The sequence below is a fragment of the Ranitomeya variabilis genome, chromosome 4, assembly GCF_051348905.1.
Source record: "Ranitomeya variabilis isolate aRanVar5 chromosome 4, aRanVar5.hap1, whole genome shotgun sequence".
In the NCBI taxonomy this organism is placed as follows: domain Eukaryota; kingdom Metazoa; phylum Chordata; class Amphibia; order Anura; family Dendrobatidae; genus Ranitomeya; species Ranitomeya variabilis.
Window position 1 is genome coordinate 14,762,724 of NC_135235.1, and position 25,371 is coordinate 14,788,094.

The 25,371-nt window shown below is 45.9% G+C and overlaps 1 protein-coding gene across 1 annotated transcript in view; it reads right to left on the minus strand.

The window, feature by feature from the left end:
- The window catches only part of LOC143768328 (uncharacterized), a 59,054-nt gene that overhangs the window by 22,263 nt on the left and 11,420 nt on the right, over nt 1-25,371 (minus strand). The gene's annotated exons all lie outside the window — the stretch shown is intronic.

The following is a 25,371-nucleotide window of genomic DNA, read 5'->3' on the forward strand; positions in this document are numbered from 1 at the left end:
CTATAGAGCTCTGTACTGTAAGAGCGGTCACACTATAAAGCTCTGTACTGTAAGAGCGGTCACACTATAGAGCTCTATACTGTAAGAGCGGTCACACTATAGAGCTCTGTACTGTAAGAGCGGTCACACTATAGAGCTCTGTACTGTAAGAGCGGTCACACTATACAGCTCTGTACTGTAAGAGCAGTCACACTATAGAGCTCTGTTCTGTAAGAGCGGTCACACTATAGAGCTCTGTACTGTAAGAGCGGTCACACTATAGAGCTCTGTACTGTAAGAGCGGTCACACTATAGAGCTCTGTACTGTAAGAGCAGTCACACTATAGAGCTCTGTACTGTAAGAGCGGTCACACTATAGAGCTCTGTACTGTAAGAGCGGTCACACTATAGAGCTCTGTACTTTAAGAGCGATCACACTATAGAGCTCTGTACTGTAAGAGCGGTCACACTATAGAGCTCTGTACTGTAAGAGCGGTCACACTATAGAGCTCTGTACTGTAGGAGCGGTCACACTATAGAGCTCTGTACTATAAGAGCGGTCACACTATAGAGCTCTGTACTGTAAGAGCGGTCACACTATAGAGCTCTGTACTGTAAGAGCGGTGACACTATAGAGCTCTGTACTGTAAGAGCGGTCACACTATAGAGCTCTGTACTGTAAGGGCGGTCACACTATAGAGCTCTGTACTGTAAGAGCGGTCACACTATAGAGCTCTGTACTGTAAGAGCGATCACACTATAGAGCTCTGTACTGTAAGAGCAGTCACACTATAGAGCTCTGTACTGTAAGAGCGGTCACACTATAGAGCTCTGTACTGTAAGAGCAGTCACACTATAGAGCTCTGTACTGTAAGAGCGGTCACACTATAAAGCTCTGTACTGTAAGAGCGGTCACACTATAGAGCTCTGTACTGTAAGAGCAGTCACACTATAGAGCTGTGTACTGTAAGAGTGGTCACACTATAGAGTTGTGTACTGTAAGAGCGATCACACTATAGAGCTCTATACTGTAAGAGCGATCACACTATAGAGCTCTGTACTGTAAGAGCGGTCACACTATAGAGCTCTATACTGTAAGAGCGGTCACACTATAGAGCTCTGTACTGTAAGAGCGGTCACACTATAGAGCTCTGTACTGTAAGAGCGGTCACACTATACAGCTCTGTACTGTAAGAGCAGTCACACTATAGAGCTCTGTTCTGTAAGAGCGGTCACACTATAGAGCTCTGTACTGTAAGAGCGGTCACACTATAGAGCTCTGTACTGTAAGAGCGGTCACACTATAGAGCTCTGTACTGTAAGAGCGGTCACACTATAGAGCTCTGTACTGTAAGAGCGGTCACACTATAGAGCTCTGTACTGTAAGAGCGGTCACACTATAAAGCTCTGTACTGTAAGAGCGGTCACACTATAGAGCTCTGTACTGTAAGAGCGGTCACACTATAGAGCTGTGTACTGTAAGAGCGGTCACACTATAGAGTTGTGTACTGTAAGAGCGGTCACACTATAGAGCTCTATACTGTAAGAGCGGTCACAATATAGAGCTCTGTACTGTAAGAGCGGTCACACTATAAAGCTCTGTACTGTAAGAGCGGTCACACTATAGAGCTCTGTACTGTAAGAGTGGTCAAACTATAGAGCTCTATACTGTAAGAGAGGTCACACTATAGAGCTCTGTACTGTAAGAGAGGACACACTATAGAGCTCTGTACAGTAAGAGCGTTCACACTATAGAGCTCTGTACTGTAAGAGCGGTCACACTATAGAGCTGTGTACTGTAAGAGCGGTCACACTATAGAACTCTGTACTGTAAGACCGGTCACACTATAGAGCTCTGTACTGTAAGAGCGGTCACACTATAGAGCTCTGTACTGTAGGAGCGTTCACACTATAGAGCTGTGTACTGTAAGAGCGGTCACACTATAGAGCTGTGTACTGTAAGAGCGGTCACACTATAGAGCTGTATACTGTAAGAGTGGTCACACTATAGAGCTCTGTATTGTAAGAGCGGTTACACTATAGAGCTCTGTACTGTAAGAGCGGTCACACTATAGAGCTCTGTACTGTAAGAGCGATCACACTATAGAGCTCTGTACTGTAAGAGCGGTCACACTATAGAGCTCTGTACTGTAAGAGCGGTCACACTATAGAGCTCTGTACTGTAAGAGCGGTCACACTATAAAGCTCTGTACTGTAAGAGCGGTCACACTATAGAGCTCTGTACTGTAAGAGCAGTCACACTATAGAGCTGTGTACTGTAAGAGCGGTCACACTATAGAGTTGTGTACTGTAAGAGCGGTCACACTATAGAGCTCTATACTGTAAGAGCGGTCACAATATAGAGCTCTGTACTGTAAGAGCGGTCACACTATAAAGCTCTGTACTGTAAGAGCGGTCACACTATAGAGCTCTGTACTGTAAGAGTGGTCAAACTATAGAGCTCTATACTGTAAGAGCGGTCACACTATAGAGCTCTGTACTGTAAGAGAGGACACACTATAGAGCTCTGTACAGTAAGAGCGTTCACACTATAGAGCTCTGTACTGTAAGATCGGTCACACTATAGAGCTGTGTACTGTAAGAGCGGTCACACTATAGAACTCTGTACTGTAAGACCGGTCACACTATAGAGCTCTGTACTGTAAGAGCGGTCACACTATAGAGCTCTGTACTGTAAGAGCGGTCACACTATAGAGCTCTGTACTGTAAGAGCGGTCACACTATAGAGCTGTGTACTGTAAGAGCGGTCACACTATAGAGCTCTGTACTGTAAGAGCGGTCACACTATAGAGCTGTGTAATGTAAGAGCGGTGACACTATAGAGCTCTGTACTGTAAGAGCGGTCACACTATAGAGCTGTGTACTGTAAGAGCGGTGACACTATAGAGCTCTGTACTGTAAGGGCGGTCACACTATAGAGCTCTGTACTGTAAGAGCGGTCACACTATAGAGCTGTGTACTGTAAGAGCGGTCACACTATAGAGCTCTGTACTGTAAGAGCGGTCACACTATAGAGCTGTGTAATGTAAGAGCGGTGACACTATAGAGCTCTGTACTGTAAGAGCGGTCACACTATAGAGCTGTGTACTGTAAGAGCGGTGACACTATAGAGCTCTGTACTGTAAGAGCGGTGACACTATAGAGCTCTGTACTGTAAGAGCGGTCACACTATAGAGCTGTGTACTGTAAGAGCGGTCACACTATAGAGCTCTGTACTGTAAGTGCGGTCACACTATAGAGCTCTGTACTGTAAGAGCGATCACACTATAGAGCTGTGTACTCTAAGAGCGGTCACACTATAGAGCTCTGTACTGTAAGAGCGGTCACACTATAGAGCTCTGTACTGTAAGAGAGGTCACACTATAGAGCTCTGTACTGTAAGAGCGATCACATTATAGAGCTCTGTACTGTAAGAGTGGTCACACTATAGAGCTCTGTACTGTAAGAGCGGTCACACTATAGAGCTCTGTACTGTAAGAGAGGACACACTATAGAGCTCTGTACAGTAAGAGCGTTCACACTATAGAGCTCTGTACTGTAAGATCGGTCACACTATAGAGCTGTGTACTGTAAGAGCGGTCACACTATAGAACTCTGTACTGTAAGACCGGTCACACTATAGAGCTCTGTACTGTAAGAGCGGTCACACTATAGAGCTCTGTACTGTAAGAGCGGTCACACTATAGAGCTCTGTACTGTAAGAGCGGTCACACTATAGAGCTGTGTACTGTAAGAGCGGTCACACTATAGAGCTCTGTACTGTAAGAGCGGTCACACTATAGAGCTGTGTAATGTAAGAGCGGTGACACTATAGAGCTCTGTACTGTAAGAGCGGTCACACTATAGAGCTGTGTACTGTAAGAGCGGTGACACTATAGAGCTCTGTACTGTAAGGGCGGTCACACTATAGAGCTCTGTACTGTAAGAGCGGTCACACTATAGAGCTGTGTACTGTAAGAGCGGTCACACTATAGAGCTCTGTACTGTAAGAGCGGTCACACTATAGAGCTGTGTAATGTAAGAGCGGTGACACTATAGAGCTCTGTACTGTAAGAGCGGTCACACTATAGAGCTGTGTACTGTAAGAGCGGTGACACTATAGAGCTCTGTACTGTAAGAGCGGTGACACTATAGAGCTCTGTACTGTAAGAGCGGTCACACTATAGAGCTGTGTACTGTAAGAGCGGTCACACTATAGAGCTCTGTACTGTAAGTGCGGTCACACTATAGAGCTCTGTACTGTAAGAGCGATCACACTATAGAGCTGTGTACTCTAAGAGCGGTCACACTATAGAGCTCTGTACTGTAAGAGCGGTCACACTATAGAGCTCTGTACTGTAAGAGAGGTCACACTATAGAGCTCTGTACTGTAAGAGCGATCACATTATAGAGCTCTGTACTGTAAGAGTGGTCACACTATAGAGCTCTGTACTGTAAGAGCGGTCACACTATAGAGCTCTGTACTGTAAGAGCGGTCACACTATAGAGCTCTGTACTGTAAGAGCGGTCACACTATAGAGCTCTGTACTGTAAGAGCGGTCACGCTATAGAGCTGTGTACTGTAAGAGCAGTCACGCTATAGAGCTCTGTACTGTAAGAGCGGTCACACTATAGAGCTCTACTGTAAGAGCGGTCACACTATAGAGCTGTGTACTGTAAGAGCGGTCACACTATAGAGCTCTGTACTGTAAGAGCGGTCACACTATAGAGCTCTGTACTGTAAGAGCGGTCACACTATAGAGCCCTGTACTGTAAGAGCGGTCACACTATAGAGCTGTGTACTGTAAGAGAGGTCACACTATAGAGCTCTGTACTGTAAGAGCGGTCACACTATAGAGCTCTGTACTGTAAGAGTGGTCACACTATAGAGCTCTGTACTGTAAGAGCGGTCACATTATAGAGCTCTGTACTGTAAGAGCGGTCACACTATAGAGCTCTGTACTGTAAGAGCGGTCACACTATAGAGCTCTGTACTGTAAGAGCGGTCACACTATAGAGCTCTGTATTGTAAGAGCGGTCACACTATAGAGCTCTGTACTGTAAGAGCGGTCACACTATAGAGCTGTGTACTGTAAGAGCGGTCACACTATAGAGCTCTGTACTGTAAGAGCGGTCACACTATAGAGCTGTGTAATGTAAGAGCGGTGACACTATAGAGCTCTGTACTGTAAGAGCGGTCACACTATAGAGCTGTGTACTGTAAGAGCGGTGACACTATAGAGCTCTGTACTGTAAGAGCGGTCACACTATAGAGCTCTGTACTGTAAGAGCGGTGACACTATAGAGCTCTGTACTGTAAGAGCGGTCACACTATAGAGCTGTGTACTGTAAGAGTGGTCACACTATAGAGCTCTGTACTGTAAGAGCGGTCACACTATAGAGCTGTGTACTGTAAGAGCGGTGACTCTATAGAGCTCTACTGTAAGAGCGGTCACACTATAGAGCTCTGTACTGTAAGAGCGGTGACACTATAGAGCTCTGTACTGTAAGAGCGGTCACACTATAGAGCTCTGTACTGTAAGGGCGGTCACCCTATAGAGCTCTGTACTGTAAGAGCGGTCACACTATAGAGCTCTGTACTGTAAGAGCGGTCACACTATAAAGCTCTGTACTGTAAGAGCGGTCACACTATAGAGCTCTGTACTGTAAGAGCAGTCACACTATAGAGCTGTGTACTGTAAGAGCGGTCACACTATAGAGTTGTGTACTGTAAGAGCGGTCACACTATAGAGCTCTATACTGTAAGAGCGGTCACAATATAGAGCTCTGTACTGTAAGAGCGGTCACACTATAAAGCTCTGTACTGTAAGAGCGGTCACACTATAGAGCTCTGTACTGTAAGAGCGGTCACACTATAGAGCTGTGTACTGTAAGAGCGGTCACACTATAGAGCTCTGTACTGTAAGAGCGGTCACACTATAGAGCTGTGTAATGTAAGAGCGGTGACACTATAGAGCTCTGTACTGTAAGAGCGGTCACACTATAGAGCTGTGTACTGTAAGAGCGGTGACACTATAGAGCTCTGTACTGTAAGGGCGGTCACACTATAGAGCTCTGTACTGTAAGAGCGGTCACACTATAGAGCTGTGTACTGTAAGAGCGGTCACACTATAGAGCTCTGTACTGTAAGAGCGGTCACACTATAGAGCTGTGTAATGTAAGAGCGGTGACACTATAGAGCTCTGTACTGTAAGAGCGGTCACACTATAGAGCTGTGTACTGTAAGAGCGGTGACACTATAGAGCTCTGTACTGTAAGAGCGGTGACACTATAGAGCTCTGTACTGTAAGAGCGGTCACACTATAGAGCTGTGTACTGTAAGAGCGGTCACACTATAGAGCTCTGTACTTTAAGTGCGGTCACACTATAGAGCTCTGTACTGTAAGAGCGATCACACTATAGAGCTGTGTACTCTAAGAGCGGTCACACTATAGAGCTCTGTACTGTAAGAGCGGTCACACTATAGAGCTCTGTACTGTAAGAGAGGTCACACTATAGAGCTCTGTACTGTAAGAGCGATCACATTATAGAGCTCTGTACTGTAAGAGTGGTCACACTATAGAGCTCTGTACTGTAAGAGCGGTCACACTATAGAGCTCTGTACTGTAAGAGCGGTCACACTATAGAGCTCTGTACTGTAAGAGCGGTCACACTATAGAGCTCTGTACTGTAAGAGCGGTCACGCTATAGAGCTGTGTACTGTAAGAGCAGTCACGCTATAGAGCTCTGTACTGTAAGAGCGGTCACACTATAGAGCTCTACTGTAAGAGCGGTCACACTATAGAGCTGTGTACTGTAAGAGCGGTCACACTATAGAGCTCTGTACTGTAAGAGCGGTCACACTATAGAGCCCTGTACTGTAAGAGCGGTCACACTATAGAGCTGTGTACTGTAAGAGAGGTCACACTATAGAGCTCTGTACTGTAAGAGCGGTCACACTATAGAGCTCTGTACTGTAAGAGTGGTCACACTATAGAGCTCTGTACTGTAAGAGAGGTCACACTATAGAGCTCTGTACTGTAAGAGCGGTCACACTATAGAGCTCTGTACTGTAAGAGCGGTCACACTATAGAGCTCTGTACTGTAAGAGAGGTCACACTATAGAGCTCTGTACTGTAAGAGCGATCACATTATAGAGCTCTGTACTGTAAGAGTGGTCACACTATAGAGCTCTGTACTGTAAGAGCGGTCACACTATAGAGCTCTGTACTGTAAGAGCGGTCACACTATAGAGCTCTGTACTGTAAGAGCGGTCACACTATAGAGCTCTGTACTGTAAGAGCGGTCACGCTATAGAGCTGTGTACTGTAAGAGCAGTCACGCTATAGAGCTCTGTACTGTAAGAGCGGTCACACTATAGAGCTCTACTGTAAGAGCGGTCACACTATAGAGCTGTGTACTGTAAGAGCGGTCACACTATAGAGCTCTGTACTGTAAGAGCGGTCACACTATAGAGCTCTGTACTGTAAGAGCGGTCACACTATAGAGCCCTGTACTGTAAGAGCGGTCACACTATAGAGCTGTGTACTGTAAGAGAGGTCACACTATAGAGCTCTGTACTGTAAGAGCGGTCACACTATAGAGCTCTGTACTGTAAGAGTGGTCACACTATAGAGCTCTGTACTGTAAGAGCGGTCACATTATAGAGCTCTGTACTGTAAGAGCGGTCACACTATAGAGCTCTGTACTGTAAGAGCGGTCACACTATAGAGCTCTGTACTGTAAGAGCGGTCACACTATAGAGCTCTGTATTGTAAGAGCGGTCACACTATAGAGCTCTGTACTGTAAGAGCGGTCACACTATAGAGCTGTGTACTGTAAGAGCGGTCACACTATAGAGCTCTGTACTGTAAGAGCGGTCACACTATAGAGCTGTGTAATGTAAGAGCGGTGACACTATAGAGCTCTGTACTGTAAGAGCGGTCACACTATAGAGCTGTGTACTGTAAGAGCGGTGACACTATAGAGCTCTGTACTGTAAGAGCGGTCACACTATAGAGCTCTGTACTGTAAGAGCGGTGACACTATAGAGCTCTGTACTGTAAGAGCGGTCACACTATAGAGCTGTGTACTGTAAGAGTGGTCACACTATAGAGCTCTGTACTGTAAGAGCGGTCACACTATAGAGCTGTGTACTGTAAGAGCGGTGACTCTATAGAGCTCTACTGTAAGAGCGGTCACACTATAGAGCTCTGTACTGTAAGAGCGGTGACACTATAGAGCTCTGTACTGTAAGAGCGGTCACACTATAGAGCTCTGTACTGTAAGGGCGGTCACACTATAGAGCTCTGTACGTAAGAGCGGTCACACTATAGAGCTCTGTACTGTAAGAGCGATCACACTATAGAGCTCTGTACTATAAGAGCAGTCACACTATAGAGCTCTGTACTGTAAGAGCGGTCACACTATAGAGCTCTGTACTGTAAGAGCGGTCACACTATAGAGCTCTGTACTGTAAGAGCGGTCACACTATAAAGCTCTGTACTGTAAGAGCGGTCACACTATAGAGCTCTGTACTGTAAGAGCAGTCACACTATAGAGCTGTGTACTGTAAGAGCGGTCACACTATAGAGTTGTGTACTGTAAGAGCGATCACACTATAGAGCTCTATACTGTAAGAGCGATCACACTATAGAGCTCTGTACTGTAAGAGCGGTCACACTATAGAGCTCTGTACTGTAAGAGCGGTCAAACTATAGAGCTCTATACAGTAAGAGCGGTCACACTATAGAGCTCTGTACTGTAAGAGAGGACACACTATAGAGCTCTGTACAGTAAGAGCGTTCACACTATAGAGCTCTGTACTGTAAGAGCGGTCACACTATAGAGCTGTGTACTGTAAGAGCGGTCACACTATAGAGCTCTGTACTGTAAGAGCGGTCACACTATAGAGCTCTGTACTGTAAGAGCGGTCACACTACAGAGCTCTGTACTGTAAGAGCGGTCACACTATAGAGCTCTGTACTGTAAGAGCGGTCACACTATAGAGCTCTGTACTGTAAGAGCGGTCACACTATAGAGCTGTGTACTGTAAGAGTGGTCACACTATAGAGCTCTGTACTGTAAGAGCGGTCACACTATAGAGCTGTGTAATGTAAGAGCGGTGACACTATAGAGCTCTGTACTGTAAGAGCGGTCACACTATAGAGCTGTGTACTGTAAGAGCGGTGACACTATAGAGCTCTGTACTGTAAGAGCGGTCACACTATAGAGCTCTGTACTGTAAGAGCGGTGACACTATAGAGCTCTGTACTGTAAGAGCGGTCACACTATAGAGCTGTGTACTGTAAGAGTGGTCACACTATAGAGCTCTGTACTGTAAGAGCGGTGACACTATAGAGCTCTGTACTGTAAGAGCGGTCACACTATAGAGCTCTGTACTGTAAGAGCGGTGACACTATAGAGCTCTGTACTGTAAGAGCGGTCACACTATAGAGCTGTGTAATGTAAGAGCGGTCACACTATAGAGCTCTGTACTGTAAGAGCGGTCGCACTATAGAGCTGTGTACTGTAAGAGCGGTGACACTATAGAGCTCTACTGTAAGAGCGGTCACACTATAGAGCTCTGTACTGTAAGAGCGGTGACACTATAGAGCTCTGTACTGTAAGTGCGGTCACACTATAGAGCTCTGTACTGTAAGGGCGGTCACACTATAGAGCTCTGTACGTAAGAGCGGTCACACTATAGAGCTCTGTACTGTAAGAGCGATCACACTATAGAGCTCTGTACTATAAGAGCAGTCACACTATAGAGCTCTGTACTGTAAGAGCGGTCACACTATAGAGCTCTGTACTGTAAGAGCGGTCACACTATAGAGCTCTGTACTGTAAGAGCGGTCACACTATAAAGCTCTGTACTGTAAGAGCGGTCACACTATAGAGCTCTGTACTGTAAGAGCAGTCACACTATAGAGCTGTGTACTGTAAGAGCGGTCACACTATAGAGTTGTGTACTGTAAGAGCGATCACACTATAGAGCTCTATACTGTAAGAGCGATCACACTATAGAGCTCTGTACTGTAAGAGCGGTCACACTATAGAGCTCTGTACTGTAAGAGCGGTCAAACTATAGAGCTCTATACTGTAAGAGCGGTCACACTATAGAGCTCTGTACTGTAAGAGAGGACACACTATAGAGCTCTGTACAGTAAGAGCGTTCACACTATAGAGGTCTGTACTGTAAGAGCGGTCACACTATAGAGCTCTGTACTGTAAGAGCGGTCACACTACAGAGCTCTGTACTGTAAGAGCGGTCACACTATAGAGCTCTGTACTGTAAGAGCGGTCACACTATAGAGCTCTGTACTGTAAGAGCGGTCACACTATAGAGCTGTGTACTGTAAGAGTGGTCACACTATAGAGCTCTGTACTGTAAGAGTGGTCACACTATAGAGCTGTGTACTGTAAGAGAGGTCACACTATAGAGCTCTGTACTGTAAGAGCGGTCACACTATAGAGCTCTGTACTGTAAGAGCGGTCACACTATAGAGCTCTGTACTGTAAGAGCGGTCAAACTATAGTGCTCTATACTGTAAGAGCGGTCACACTATAGAGCCCTGTACTGTAACAGCGGTCACACTATAGAGCTCTGTACAGTAAGAGCGGTCACACTATAGTGCCCTGTACTGTAAGAGCGGTCACACTATAGAGCTCTGTTCTGTAAGAGCGGTCACACTATAGAGCTCTGTACTGTAAGAGAGGTCACACTATAGAGCTCTGTACTGTAAGAGCGGTCACACTATAGAGCTCTGTACTGTAAGAGCGGTCACACTATAGAGCTCTGTACTGTAAGAGCGGTCACACTATAGAGCTCTGTACTGTAAGAGCGGTGACACTATAGAGCTCTGTACTGTAAGAGCGGTCACACTATAGAGCTCTGTACTGTAAGAGAGGTCACACTATAGAGCTCTGTACTGTAAGAGCGGTCACACTATAGAGCTCTGTACTGTAAGAGCGGTCACACTATAGAGCTCTGTACTGTAAGAGCGGTCACACTATGGAGCTCTGTACTGTAAGAGCGGTCACACTATAGAGCTCTGTACTGTAAGAGCGGCCACACTATAGAGCTCTGTACTGTAAGAGCGGTCACACTATAGAGCTCTGTACTGTAAGAGCGGTCACACTATAGAGCTCTGTACTGTAAGAGCGGACAAACTATAGAGCTGTGTACTGTAAGAGCGGTAACACTATAGAGCTGTGTACTGTAAGAGCGGTCACACTATAGAGCTGTGTACTGTAAGAGAGATCACACTATAGAGCTCTATACTGTAAGAGCGGTCACACTATAGAGGTCTGTACTGTAAGAGCGGTCACACTATAGAGCTCTACTGTAAGAGCGGTCACACTATAGAGCTCTGTACTGTAAGAGCGGTCACACTATAGAGCTCTGTACTGTAAGAGCGGTCACACTATAGAGCTGTATACTGTAAGAGCGGTCACACTATAGAGCTCTGTACTGTAAGAGCGATCACACTATAGAGCTCTGTACTGTAAGAGCGGTCACACTATAGAGGTCTGTACTGTAAGAGCGGTCACACTATAGAGGTCTGTACTGTAAGAGCGGTCACACTATAGAGCTCTGTACTGTAAGAGCGGTCACACTATAGAGCTCTGTACTGTAAGAGCGGTCACACTATAGAGCTCTGTACTGTAAGAGCGGTCACACTATAGAGCTCTGTACTGTAAGAGCGGTCACACTATAGAGCTCTGTACTGTAAGAGCGGTCACACTATAGAGCTCTGTACTGTAAGAGCGGTCACACTATAGAGCTGTATACTGTAAGAGCGGTCACACTATAGAGCTCTGTACTGTAAGAGCGATCACACTATAGAGCTCTGTACTGTAAGAGCGGTCACACTATAGAGCTCTGTACTGTAAGAGCGGTCACACTATAGAGCTCTGTACTGTAAGAGCGGTCACACTATAGAGCTCTGTACTGTAAGAGCGGTCACACTATAGAGCTGTATACTGTAAGAGCGGTCACACTATAGAGCTCTGTACTGTAAGAGCGATCACACTATAGAACTCTGTACTGTAAGAGCGGTCACACTATAGAGCTCTGTACTGTAAGAGCGGTCACACTATGGAGCTGTGTAGTGTAAGAGCGGTCACACTATAGAGCTCTGTACTGTAAGAGCGGTCACACTATAGAGCTCTGTACTGTAAGAGCGGTCACACTATAGAGCTCTGTACTGTAAGAGCGGTCACACTATAGAGCTCTGTACTGTAAGAGCGGTCACACTATAGAGCTCTGTACTGTAAGAGCGGTCACACTATAGAGCTCTGTACTGTAAGAGCCATCACACTATAGAGCTCTGTACTGTAAGAGCGGTCACACTATAGAGCTCTGTACTGTAAGAGCCATCACACTATAGAGCTCTGTACTGTAAGAGCGGTCACACTATAGAGCTCTGTACTGTAAGAGCGGTCACACTATAGAGCTGTGTACTGTAAGAGCGGTCACACTATAGAGCTGTGTACTGTAAGAGCGGTCACACTATAGAGCTCTGTACTGTAAGAGCGGTCACACTATAGAGGTCTGTACTGTAAGAGCGGTCACACTATAGAGCTCTGTACTGTAAGAGCGGTCACACTATAGAGCTCTGTACTGTAATAGCGGTCACACTATAGAGCTCTGTACTGTAAGTGCGGTCACACTATAGAGCTCTGTACTGTAAGAGAGGTCACACTATAGAGCTCTGTACTGTAAGAGCGGTCACACTATTGAGCTCTGTACTGTAAGAGCGGTCACACTATAGAGCTCTGTACTGTAAGAGCGGTCACACTATAGAGCTGTGTAATGTAAGAGCGGTCGCACTATAGAGCTCTGTACTGTAAGAGAAGTCACACTATAGAGCTCTGTACTGTAAGAGCGGTCACACTATAGAGCTCTGTAATGTAAGAGCGGTCACACTATAGAGCTCTGTACTATAAGAGCGGTCACACTATAGAGCTCTGTACTGTAAGAGCGGTCACACTGTAGAGCTCTGTACTGTAAGAGCGGTCACACTATAGAGCTGTGTACTGTAAGAGCGGTCACACTATAGAGCTCTGTACTGTAAGAGCGGTCACACTATAGAGCTCTGTACTGTAAGAGCGGTCACACTATAGAGCTATGTACTGTAAGAGCGGTCACACTATAGAGCTGTGTACTGTAAGAGCGGTCACACTATAGAGCTGTGTACTGTAAGAGCGGTCACACTATAGAGCTGTGTACTGTAAGAGCGGTCACACTATAGAGCTCTGTACTGTGAGAGCGGTCACACTATAGAGGTCTGTACTGTAAGAGCGGTCACACTATAGAGCTCTGTACTGTAAGAGCGGTCACACTATAGAGCTCTGTACTGTAATAGCGGTCACACTATAGAGCTCTGTACTGTAAGTGCGGTCACACTATAGAGCTCTGTACTGTAAGAGAGGTCACACTATAGAGCTCTGTACTGTAAGAGCGGTCACACTATTGAGCTCTGTACTGTAAGAGCGGTCACACTATAGAGCTCTGTACTGTAAGAGCGGTCACACTATAGAGCTGTGTAATGTAAGAGCGGTCGCACTATAGAGCTCTGTACTGTAAGAGAAGTCACACTATAGAGCTCTGTACTGTAAGAGCGGTCACACTATAGAGCTCTGTAATGTAAGAGCGGTCACACTATAGAGCTCTGTACTATAAGAGCGGTCACACTATAGAGCTCTGTACTGTAAGAGCGGTCACACTGTAGAGCTCTGTACTGTAAGAGCGGTCACACTATAGAGCTGTGTACTGTAAGAGCGGTCACACTATAGAGCTCTGTACTGTAAGAGCGGTCACACTATAGAGCTCTGTACTGTAAGAGCGGTCACACTATAGAGCTATGTACTGTAAGAGCGGTCACACTATAGAGCTGTGTACTGTAAGAGCGGTCACACTATAGAGCTCTGTACTGTAAGAGCGGTCACACTATAGAGCTCTGTACTGTAAGAGCGGTCACACTATAGAGCTCTGTACTGTAAGAGCGGTCACACTATAGAGCTGTGTACTGTAAGAGCGGTCACACTATAGAGCTGTGTACTGTAAGAGCGATCACACTATAGAGCTCTGTACTGTAAGAGAGGTCACACTATAGAGCTCTGTACTGTAAGAGCGGTCACACTATAGAGCTCTGTAATGTAAGAGCGGTCACACTATAGAGCTCTGTACTATAAGAGCGGTCACACTATAGAGATCTGTACTGTAAGAGCGGTCACACTGTAGAGCTCTGTACTGTAAGAGCGGTCACACTATAGAGCTGTGTACTGTAAGGGTGGTCACACTATAGAGCTGTGTACTGTAAGAGCGATCACACTATAGAGCTGTGTACTGTAAGAGCGGTCACACTATAGAGCTCTGTACAGTAAGAGCGGTCACACTATAGAGCTGTGTACTGTAATTGCGGTCACACTATAGAGCTCTGTACTGTAAGAGCGGTCACACTATAGAGCTCTATACTGTAAGAGCGGTCACACTATAGAGCTGTGTACTGTAAGAGCGGTCACACTATGGAGCTCTGTACTGTAAGAGCGGTCACACTATAGAGCTCTGTACTGTAAGAGCGGTCACACTATAGAGCTCTGTACTGTAAGAGCGGTCACACTATAGAGCTCTGTTCTGTAAGAGCGGTCACACTATAGAGCTCTGTACTGTAAGAGCGGTCACACTATAGAGCTCTGTACTGTAAGAGAGATCACACTATAGAGCTCTGTACTGTAAGAGCGGTCACACTATAGAGCTCTGTACTGTAAGATCGGTCACACTATAGAGGTCTGTACTGTAAGAGCGGTCACACTATAGAGCTCTGTACTGTAAGAGCGGTCACACTATAGAGCTCTGTACTGTAAGAGCGGTCACACTATAGAGCTCTGTACTGTAATAGCGGTCACACTATAGAGCTCTGTACTGTAAGTGCGGTCACACTATAGAGCTCTGTACTGTAAGAGAGGTCACACTATAGAGCTCTGTACTGTAAGAGCGGTCACACTATTGAGCTCTGTACTGTAAGAGCGGTCACACTATAGAGCTGTGTACTGTAAGAGCGGTCACACTATAGAGCTGTGTACTGTAAGAGCGGTAACACTATAGAGCTGTGTACTGTAAGAGCAGTCACACTATAGAGCTGTGTACTGTAAGAGAGATCACACTATAGAGCTCTGTACTGTAAGAGCGGTCACACTATAGAGCTCTGTACTGTAAGATCGGTCACACTATAGAGGTCTGTACTGTAAGAGCGGTCACACTATAGAGCTCTGTACTGTAAGAGCGGTCACACTATAGAGCTCTGTACTGTAAGAGCGGTCACACTATAGAGCTCTGTACTGTAATAGCGGTCACACTATAGAGCTCTGTACTGTAAGTGCGGTCACACTATAGAGCTCTGTACTGTAAGAGCGGTCACACTATAGAGGTCGGTACTGTAAGAGCGGTCACACTATAGAGCTCTGTACTGTAAGAGCGGTCACACTATAGAGCTCTGTACTGTAAGAGCGGTCACACTATAGAGCTCTGTACTGTAAGAGCGGTCACACTATAGAGCTGTGTACTGTAAGAGCGGTCACACTATAGAGCTCTGTACTGTAAGAGCGGTCACACTATAGAGCTCTGTACTGTAAGAGAGGTCACACTATAGAGCTCTATACTGTAAGAGCGGTCACACTATAGAGCTGTGTACTGTAAGAGCGATCACACTATAGAGCTCTGTACTGTAAGAGAGGTCACACTATAGAGCTCTGTACTGTAAGAGCGGTCACACTATAGAGCTCTGTAATGTAAGAGCGGTCACACTATAGAGCTCTGTACTATAAGAGCGGTCACACTATAGAGCTCTGTACTGTAAGAGCGGTCACACTGTAGAGCTCTGTACTGTAAGAGCGGTCACACTATAGAGCTCTGTACTGTAAGAGCGGTCACACTATAGAGCTGTGTACTGTAAGAGCGGTCACACTATAGAGCTGTGTACTGTAAGAGCGATCACACTATAGAGCTGTGTACTGTAAGAGCGGTCACACTATAGAGCTGTGTACTGTAAGAGCGGTCACACTATAGAGCTCTGTACTGTAAGAGCGGTCACACTATAGAGCTCTGTACTGTAAGAGCGGTCACACTATAGAGCTCTGTACTGTAAGAGCGGTCACACTATAGAGCTCTGTACTGTAAGAGCCATCACACTATAGAGCTCTGTACTGTAAGAGCGGTCACACTATAGAGCTCTGTACTGTAAGAGCGGTCACACTATAGAGCTGTGTACTGTAAGAGCGGTCACACTATAGAGCTGTGTACTGTAAGAGCGGTCACACTATAGAGCTCTGTACTGTAAGAGCGGTCACACTATAGAGGTCTGTACTGTAAGAGCGGTCACACTATAGAGCTCTGTACTGTAAGAGCGGTCACACTATAGAGCTCTGTACTGTAATAGCGGTCACACTATAGAGCTCTGTACTGTAAGTGCGGTCACACTATAGAGCTCTGTACTGTAAGAGAGGTCACACTATAGAGCTCTGTACTGTAAGAGCGGTCACACTATTGAGCTCTGTACTGTAAGAGCGGTCACACTATAGAGCTGTGTACTGTAAGAGCGGTGACACTATAGAGCTCTGTACTGTAAGAGCGGTCACACTATAGAGCTCTGTACTGTAAGAGCGGTCACACTATAGAGCTGTGTACTGTAAGAGCGGTCGCACTATAGAGCTCTGTACTGTAAGAGAAGTCACACTATAGAGCTCTGTACTGTAAGAGCGGTCACACTATAGAGCTCTGTAATGTAAGAGCGGTCACACTATAGAGCTCTGTACTATAAGAGCGGTCACACTATAGAGCTCTGTACTGTAAGAGCGGTCACACTGTAGAGCTCTGTACTGTAAGAGCGGTCACACTATAGAGCTCTGTAGTGTAAGAGCGGTCACACTATAGAGCTCTGTACTGTAAGAGCGGTCACACTATAGAGCTGTGTACTGTAAGAGCGGTCACACTAGAGCTGTGTACTGTAAGAGCGATCACACTATAGAGCTCTGTACTGTAAGAGAGGTCACACTATAGAGCTCTGTACTGTAAGAGCGGTCACACTATAGAGCTCTGTAATGTAAGAGCGGTCACACTATAGAGCTCTGTACTATAAGAGCGGTCACACTATAGAGATCTGTACTGTAAGAGCGGTCACACTGTAGAGCTCTGTACTGTAAGAGCGGTCACACTATAGAGCTCTGTACTGTAAGAGCGGTCACACTATAGAGCTCTGTACTGTAAGAGCGGTCACACTATAGAGCTGTGTACTGTAAGGGCGGTCACACTATAGAGCTGTGTACTGTAAGAGCGATCACACTATAGAGCTGTGTACTGTAAGAGCGGTCACACTATAGAGCTGTGTACTGTAAGAGCAGTCACACTATAGAGCTCTGTACTGTAAGAGAGGTCACACTATAGAGCTCTATACTGTAAGAGCGGTCACACTATAGAGCTGTGTACTGTAAGAGCGGTCACACTATGGAGCTCTGTACTGTAAGAGCGGTCACACTATAGAGCTCTGTACTGTAAGAGCGGTCACACTATAGAGCTCTGTACTGTAAGAGCGGTCACACTATAGAGCTCTGTACTGTAAGAGCGGTCACACTATAGAGCTCTGTACTGTAAGAGCGGTCAAACTATAGAGCTGTGTACTGTAAGAGCGGTAACACTATAGAGCTGTGTACTGTAAGAGCAGTCACACTATAGAGCTGTGTACTGTAAGAGAGATCTTACTATAGAGCTCTGTACTGTAAGAGCGGTCACACTATAGAGCTCTGTACTGTAAGAGCGGTCACACTATAGAGGTCTGTACGGTAAGAGCGGTCACACTATAGAGCTCTGTACTGTAAGAGCGGTCACACTATAGAGCTCTGTACTGTAAGAGCGGTCACACTATAGAGCTCTGTACTGTAAGAGCGGTCACACTATAGAGCTCTGTACTGTAATAGCGGTCACACTATAGAGCTCTGTACTGTAAGTGCGGTCACACTATAGAGCTCTGTACTGTAAGAGAGGTCACACTATAGAGCTCTGTACTGTAAGAGCGGTCACACTATTGAGCTCTGTACTGTAAGAGCGGTCACACTATAGAGCTGTGTACTGTAAGAGCGGTCACACTATAGAGCTCTGTACTGTAAGGGCGGTCACACTATAGAGCTCTGTACTGTAAGGGCGGTCACACTATAGAGCTCTGTACTGTAAGGGCGGTCACACTATAGAGCTCTGTACTGTAAGAGCGGTCACACTATAGAGCTCTGTACTGTAAGAGCGGTCACACTATAGAGCTCTGTACTGTAAGAGCGGTCAAACTATAGAGCTGTGTACTGTAAGAGCGGTAACACTATAGAGCTGTGTACTGTAAGAGCAGTCACACTATAGAGCTGTGTACTGTAAGAGAGATCTTACTATAGAGCTCTGTACTGTAAGAGCGGTCACACTATAGAGCTCTGTACTGTAAGAGCGGTCACACTATAGAGCTCTGTACGGTAAGAGCGGTCACACTATAGAGCTCTGTTCTGTAAGAGCGGTCACACTATAGAGCTCTGTACTGTAAGAACGGTCACACTATAGAGCTCTGTAATGTAAGAGCGGTCACACTATAGAGCTCTATACTATATGAGCGGTCACACTATAGAGCTCTGTACTGTAAGAGCGGTCACACTGTAGAGCTCTGTACTGTAAGAGCGGTCACACTATAGAGCTCTGTACTGTAAGAGCGGTCACACTATAGAGCTCTGTACTGTAAGAGCGGTCACACTATAGAGGTCGGTACTGTAAGAGCAGTCACACTATAGAGCTGTGTACTGTAAGAGCGGTCACACTATAGAGCTCTGTACTGTAAGAGCGGTCACACTATAGAGCTCTGTACTGTAAGAGCGGTCACGCTATAGAGCTCTGTACTGTAAGAGCGGTCACACTATAGAGCTCTGTACTGTAAGAGCGGTCACACTATAGAGCTGTGTACTGTAAGAGTGGTCACACTATAGAGCTGTGTACTGTAAGAGCGGTCACACTATAGAGCTCTGTACTGTAAGAGCGATCACACTATAGAGCTGTGTACTGTAAGAGCGGTCACACTATAGAGCTGTGTACTGTAAGAGCGGTCACACTATAGAGCTGTGTACTGTAAGAGCGGTCACACTATAGAGCTCTGTACTGTAAGAGCGGTCACACTATAGAGCTCTGTACTGTAAGAGCGGTCACACTATAGAGCTCTGTACTGTAAGAGCGGTCACACTATAGAGCTCTGTACTGTAAGAGCGGTCACACTATAGAGCTCTGTACTGTAAGAGCGGTCAAACTATATAGCTGTGTACTGTAAGAGCGGTAACACTATAGAGCTGTGTACTGTAAGAGCGGTCACACTATAGAGCTGTGTACTGTAAGAGAGATCACACTATAGAGCTCTATACTGTAAGAGCGGTCACACTATAGAGCTCTGTACTGTAAGAGCGATCACACTATAGAGCTGTGTACTGTAAGAGCGGTCACACTATAGAGCTCTGTACTGTAAGAGCGGTCACACTATAGAGCTCTGTACTGTAAGAGCGGTCACACTATAGAGCTCTGTACTGTAAGAGCGGTCACACTATGGAGCTCTGTACTGTAAGAGCGGTCACACTATTGAGCTCTGTACTGTAAGAGCGGTCACACTATAGAGCTGTGTACTGTAAGAGCGGTCACACTATAGAGCTCTGTACTGTAAGAGCGGTCACACTATAGAGCTCTGTACTGTAAGAGCGGTCACACTATAGAGCTCTGTACTGTAAGAGCGGTCACACTGTAGAGCTCTGTACTGTAATAGCGGTCACACTATAGAGCTCTGTACTGTAAGTGCGGTCACACTATAGAGCTCTGTACTGTAAGAGAGGTCACACTATAGAGCTCTGTACTGTAAGAGCGGTCACACTATTGAGCTCTGTACTGTAAGAGCGGTCACACTATAGAGCTGTGTACTGTAAGAGCGGTCACACTATAGAGCTCTGTACTGTAAGAGCGGTCACACTATAGAGCTCTGTACTGTAAGAGCGGTCACACTATAGAGCTATGTACTGTAAGAGCGGTCACACTATAGAGCTGTGTACTGTAAGAGCGTTCACACTATAGAGCTCTGTACTGTAAGAGCGGTCACACTATAGAGCTATGTACTGTAAGAGCGGTCACACTATAGAGCTCTGTACTGTAAGAGCGGTCACACTATAGAGCTCTGTACTGTAAGAGCGGTCACACTATAGAGCTATGTACTGTAAGAGCGGTCACACTATAGAGCTATGTACTGTAAGAGCGGTCACACTATAGAGCTCTGTACTATAAGAGCGGTCACACTATAGAGCTCTATACTGTAAGAGCGATCACACTATAGAGCTGTGTACTGTAAGAGCGGTCACACTATAGAGCTCTGTACTGTAAGAGCGGTCACACTATAGAGCTCTGTACTATAAGAGCGGTCACACTATAGAGCTCTATACTGTAAGAGCGATCACACTATAGAGCTGTGTACTGTAAGAGCAGTCACACTATAGAGCTCTGTACTGTAAGAGCGGTCACACTATAGAGCTGTGTACTGTAAGAGCGGTCACACTAGAGCTGTGTACTGTAAGAGCGATCACACTATAGAGCTCTGTACTGTAAGAGAGGTCACACTATAGAGCTCTGTACTGTAAGAGCGGTCACACTATAGAGCTCTGTAATGTAAGAGCGGTCACACTATAGAGCTCTGTACTATAAGAGCGGTCACACTATAGAGATCTGTACTGTAAGAGCGGTCACACTATAGAGCTCTATACTGTAAGAGCGATCACACTATAGAGCTGTGTACTGTAAGAGCGGTCACACTATAGAGCTCTGTACTGTAAGAGCGGTCACACTATAGAGCTGTGTACTGTAAGAGCGGTCACACTAGAGCTGTGTACTGTAAGAGCGATCACACTATAGAGCTCTGTACTGTAAGAGAGGTCACACTATAGAGCTCTGTACTGTAAGAGCGGTCACACTATAGAGCTCTGTAATGTAAGAGCGGTCACACTATAGAGCTCTGTACTATAAGAGCGGTCACACTATAGAGATCTGTACTGTAAGAGCGGTCACACTGTAGAGCTCTGTACTGTAAGAGCGGTCACACTATAGAGCTCTGTACTGTAAGAGCGGTCACACTATAGAGCTCTGTACTGTAAGAGCGGTCACACTATAGAGCTGTGTACTGTAAGGGCGGTCACACTATAGAGCTGTGTACTGTAAGAGCGATCACACTATAGAGCTGTGTACTGTAAGAGCGGTCACACTATAGAGCTGTGTACTGTAAGAGCAGTCACACTATAGAGCTCTGTACTGTAAGAGAGGTCACACTATAGAGCTCTATACTGTAAGAGCGGTCACACTATAGAGCTGTGTACTGTAAGAGCGGTCACACTATGGAGCTCTGTACTGTAAGAGCGGTCACACTATAGAGCTCTGTACTGTAAGAGCGGTCACACTATAGAGCTCTGTACTGTAAGAGCGGTCACACTATAGAGCTCTGTACTGTAAGAGCGGTCACACTATAGAGCTCTGTACTGTAAGAGCGGTCAAACTATAGAGCTGTGTACTGTAAGAGCGGTAACACTATAGAGCTGTGTACTGTAAGAGCAGTCACACTATAGAGCTGTGTACTGTAAGAGAGATCTTACTATAGAGCTCTGTACTGTAAGAGCGGTCACACTATAGAGCTCTGTACTGTAAGAGCGGTCACACTATAGAGGTCTGTACGGTAAGAGCGGTCACACTATAGAGCTCTGTACTGTAAGAGCGGTCACACTATAGAGCTCTGTACTGTAAGAGCGGTCACACTATAGAGCTCTGTACTGTAAGAGCGGTCACACTATAGAGCTCTGTACTGTAATAGCGGTCACACTATAGAGCTCTGTACTGTAAGTGCGGTCACACTATAGAGCTCTGTACTGTAAGAGAGGTCACACTATAGAGCTCTGTACTGTAAGAGCGGTCACACTATTGAGCTCTGTACTGTAAGAGCGGTCACACTATAGAGCTGTGTACTGTAAGAGCGGTCACACTATAGAGCTCTGTACTGTAAGGGCGGTCACACTATAGAGCTCTGTACTGTAAGGGCGGTCACACTATAGAGCTCTGTACTGTAAGGGCGGTCACACTATAGAGCTCTGTACTGTAAGAGCGGTCACACTATAGAGCTCTGTACTGTAAGAGCGGTCACACTATAGAGCTCTGTACTGTAAGAGCGGTCAAACTATAGAGCTGTGTACTGTAAGAGCGGTAACACTATAGAGCTGTGTACTGTAAGAGCAGTCACACTATAGAGCTGTGTACTGTAAGAGAGATCTTACTATAGAGCTCTGTACTGTAAGAGCGGTCACACTATAGAGCTCTGTACTGTAAGAGCGGTCACACTATAGAGCTCTGTACGGTAAGAGCGGTCACACTATAGAGCTCTGTTCTGTAAGAGCGGTCACACTATAGAGCTCTGTACTGTAAGAACGGTCACACTATAGAGCTCTGTAATGTAAGAGCGGTCACACTATAGAGCTCTATACTATATGAGCGGTCACACTATAGAGCTCTGTACTGTAAGAGCGGTCACACTGTAGAGCTCTGTACTGTAAGAGCGGTCACACTATAGAGCTCTGTACTGTAAGAGCGGTCACACTATAGAGCTCTGTACTGTAAGAGCGGTCACACTATAGAGGTCGGTACTGTAAGAGCAGTCACACTATAGAGCTGTGTACTGTAAGAGCGGTCACACTATAGAGCTCTGTACTGTAAGAGCGGTCACACTATAGAGCTCTGTACTGTAAGAGCGGTCACGCTATAGAGCTCTGTACTGTAAGAGCGGTCACACTATAGAGCTCTGTACTGTAAGAGCGGTCACACTATAGAGCTGTGTACTGTAAGAGTGGTCACACTATAGAGCTGTGTACTGTAAGAGCGGTCACACTATAGAGCTCTGTACTGTAAGAGCGATCACACTATAGAGCTGTGTACTGTAAGAGCGGTCACACTATAGAGCTGTGTACTGTAAGAGCGGTCACACTATAGAGCTGTGTACTGTAAGAGCGGTCACACTATAGAGCTCTGTACTGTAAGAGCGGTCACACTATAGAGCTCTGTACTGTAAGAGCGGTCACACTATAGAGCTCTGTACTGTAAGAGCGGTCACACTATAGAGCTCTGTACTGTAAGAGCGGTCACACTATAGAGCTCTGTACTGTAAGAGCGGTCAAACTATATAGCTGTGTACTGTAAGAGCGGTAACACTATAGAGCTGTGTACTGTAAGAGCGGTCACACTATAGAGCTGTGTACTGTAAGAGAGATCACACTATAGAGCTCTATACTGTAAGAGCGGTCACACTATAGAGCTCTGTACTGTAAGAGCGATCACACTATAGAGCTGTGTACTGTAAGAGCGGTCACACTATAGAGCTCTGTACTGTAAGAGCGGTCACACTATAGAGCTCTGTACTGTAAGAGCGGTCACACTATAGAGCTCTGTACTGTAAGAGCGGTCACACTATGGAGCTCTGTACTGTAAGAGCGGTCACACTATTGAGCTCTGTACTGTAAGAGCGGTCACACTATAGAGCTGTGTACTGTAAGAGCGGTCACACTATAGAGCTCTGTACTGTAAGAGCGGTCACACTATAGAGCTCTGTACTGTAAGAGCGGTCACACTATAGAGCTCTGTACTGTAAGAGCGGTCACACTGTAGAGCTGTGTACTGTAAGAGCGGTCACACTATAGAGCTCTGTACTGTAAGAGCGGTCACACTATAGAGCTCTGTACTGTAAGAGCGGTCACACTATAGAGCTCTGTACTGTAAGTGCGGTCACACTATAGAGCTCTGTACTGTAAGAGAGGTCACACTATAGAGCTCTGTACTGTAAGAGCGGTCACACTATTGAGCTCTGTACTGTAAGAGCGGTCACACTATAGAGCTGTGTACTGTAAGAGCGGTCACACTATAGAGCTCTGTACTGTAAGAGCGGTCACACTATAGAGCTCTGTACTGTAAGAGCGGTCACACTATAGAGCTATGTACTGTAAGAGCGGTCACACTATAGAGCTGTGTACTGTAAGAGCGTTCACACTATAGAGCTCTGTACTGTAAGAGCGGTCACACTATAGAGCTATGTACTGTAAGAGCGGTCACACTATAGAGCTCTGTACTGTAAGAGCGGTCACACTATAGAGCTCTGTACTGTAAGAGCGGTCACACTATAGAGCTATGTACTGTAAGAGCGGTCACACTATAGAGCTATGTACTGTAAGAGCGGTCACACTATAGAGCTCTGTACTATAAGAGCGGTCACACTATAGAGCTCTATACTGTAAGAGCGATCACACTATAGAGCTGTGTACTGTAAGAGCGGTCACACTATAGAGCTCTGTACTGTAAGAGCGGTCACACTATAGAGCTCTGTACTATAAGAGCGGTCACACTATAGAGCTCTATACTGTAAGAGCGATCACACTATAGAGCTGTGTACTGTAAGAGCAGTCACACTATAGAGCTCTGTACTGTAAGAGCGGTCACACTGTAGAGCTCTGTACTGTAAGAGCGGTCACACTATAGAGCTCTGTAGTGTAAGAGCGGTCACACTATAGAGCTCTGTACTGTAAGAGCGGTCACACTATAGAGCTGTGTACTGTAAGAGCGGTCACACTATAGAGCTGTGTACTGTAAGAGCGATCACACTATAGAGCTCTGTACTGTAAGAGAGGTCACACTATAGAGCTCTGTACTGTAAGAGCGGTCACACTATAGAGCTCTGTAATGTAAGAGCGGTCACACTATAGAGCTCTATACTATATGAGCGGTCACACTATAGAGCTCTGTACTGTAAGAGCGGTCACACTATAGAGCTCTGTACTGTAAGAGCGGTCACACTATAGAGCTATGTACTGTAAGAGCGGTCACACTATAGAGCTATGTACTGTAAGAGCGGTCACACTATAGAGCTCTGTACTATAAGAGCGGTCACACTATAGAGCTCTATACTGTAAGAGCGATCACACTATAGAGCTATGTACTGTAAGAGCGGTCACACTATAGAGCTATGTACTGTAAGAGCGGTCACACTATAGAGCTCTGTACTATAAGAGCGGTCACACTATAGAGCTCTATACTGTAAGAGCGATCACACTATAGAGCTGTGTACTGTAAGAGCAGTCACACTATAGAGCTCTGTACTGTAAGAGCGGTCACACTGTAGAGCTCTGTACTGTAAGAGCGGTCACACTATAGAGCTCTGTAGTGTAAGAGCGGTCACACTATAGAGCTCTGTACTGTAAGAGCGGTCACACTATAGAGCTGTGTACTGTAAGAGCGGTCACACTATAGAGCTGTGTACT